The sequence below is a fragment of the Penaeus monodon genome, chromosome 5 (genome assembly GCF_015228065.2).
Source record: "Penaeus monodon isolate SGIC_2016 chromosome 5, NSTDA_Pmon_1, whole genome shotgun sequence".
Lineage (NCBI taxonomy): Eukaryota > Metazoa > Arthropoda > Malacostraca > Decapoda > Penaeidae > Penaeus > Penaeus monodon.
In genome coordinates this window covers 11,892,095-11,894,121 of record NC_051390.1, presented here as the reverse complement: position 1 = coordinate 11,894,121, position 2,027 = coordinate 11,892,095, and positions in this window count along the sequence as shown.

Sequence of the window (2,027 nt, the reverse complement as noted above, 5' to 3'; positions counted from 1 at the left end):
AAAGACATGTTTAATGGAAAGAATCCTCAGGTTTACAGGCTGTCGTCTTGAGTCTGTAGTGTAGGGATCTTGCCGCCAAATAGGCTGGGGAGGCGAAGAGGAAGAGGGAGGCTCCCTCATCTCAGTCGGTGAGAGTGAAGTGAGGAAGCGAGCCATTGTCTTGAGCATTTTCCGGCAGTCAATTGTGTCAATGGATGGAAGTCTAAGGGGCTGCGCCAAACAGTTGGTCGTGTCAGCCATATTGTCGGCAATCCCCGTACGGTAATCGGGCGAGGCGGGCAAACAAGAGATTCAGCAGAGCACGACTGATAAAATTTGTGCCGTGTCCAGCTCCCTCGAAGACGGCGGCCGTGCCGGCGGTCGCCTCAGCGTCTGGGTGTCTGAAACAGCCTTGTCCGCTTGGCTGGAATGGGAATCTCCTAGAATCTTTAGAATGGCCTCAGAAGAGACCTCCCTCGGCGGGCCCCAACCAATTTTCATTCGGGTTCGATCTATTTGTTTGGGCGCGAACCGTCTCGCCGGGGAGTTTATGCGCGGCCAGTCTGCATCCAAGGATTTTATGTACATACGTTTATATAGTACTTACGTACTGTGTGTATGTGTATTTATTATAGGTTTGTGTTCGTAATATATCGCGCGCGCACACACACACACACACACACACACACACACACACACACACACACACACACACACACACACACACACACACACACACACACACACACACACACACAGTATATGTGTATATGTATATATGTGTATATGTATACACACATACATGCATACATGCATACATACATACATACATACATACATACATACATACATACATACATACATACATACATACATACATACATTCATATACGGGTATGTGTGTTTGTATGGTTGCATGCATATATTTGCGTATGTATGTATATATGTATTGGTTTCGTGTACGTTTGTCTGAATCAGTCTTTGCGTTTGTAGATTGCGTGTGTTTTATGGAGTTTAAATAAAACCCATTCCTTACGTTTTCAACTACGATTAATGAGCCATTAGCAAGGGTGAATAGCGTGTGTGTATCATGGCGGAAAGAGAGTCGTCCGGGGCGTTATTTGTTTGTTTCTCTTCTTGCTACTGGTACTCAGAAGGGGGTGGGGGCTCGTGTAAATAACGCTCGCTTGTAAATGACCGTCACTGTGGGCGGTGCAGTTACGCTTGCGGATGAAATAGCCAACGGGGGTAGTGTGTAGATGTGGGTGTAGCTGACATTGTAATTTAAGATTCGTTTTAGTTGTAATTGTGGTTGTGGTAGCAGGAGGATTGGCGTTACGCGATGTATATTGCTGGCCGTTTCCGTTTCATTGGTTGTCGGAATGGCAAAGGGGGGGCGGGAGAGTGATGGTGGCATGGCCTGCCGCTCGTTCGGGTTGAGGGTTGCTGCCGTGGGCTGGTTGTGCGGCGTGAGAAGGCACTTGTCGTCACTGGATCTGAACGAAGATGCTTAAGGTTATCCGTAGGATTGATGCGTCTGGCGATTTAAGGGTGACTATTTTTCGTGTTAATTCTTTGATTGCTAGGTCTTGTCAGGGGTGTTGCTAATATTTGTTGGCATTGATGGTTGAGGTGACAAAATTGGCCATTCTGTGGAAGAGATTACCAAACACAAGGCCCACTGCCAGCGCCTCCTTCGCCAGCCAGCCCGTCTTCTGCACGTGCCTCTGAACCAACGCGTCTGGCGGAGGCAGGCAGTGGCTCTGAAGAGAAGCCATTCAACGAGGTGTTGCGCACGCGGTTGGTGGCGCTTGTTTTTCGAGATATGCTTCGGGGCCGGTCTTGATAAATCCGCCTTGGAAAGCCCCCACGCTTAATAAACAACAGTGGTTTCCTGTTTAAACATCGGTTACCTAACTCTTTATGCATCCTATTCGCTATCTTAGGGTTTCCTACGATGTTGGTGGGATGTTATACGACTTAACTGACAGCAGCATCCTATCTTGTCAGCAAGATCTATACAGAAATTTCAAGTCTCCGTCTCCATC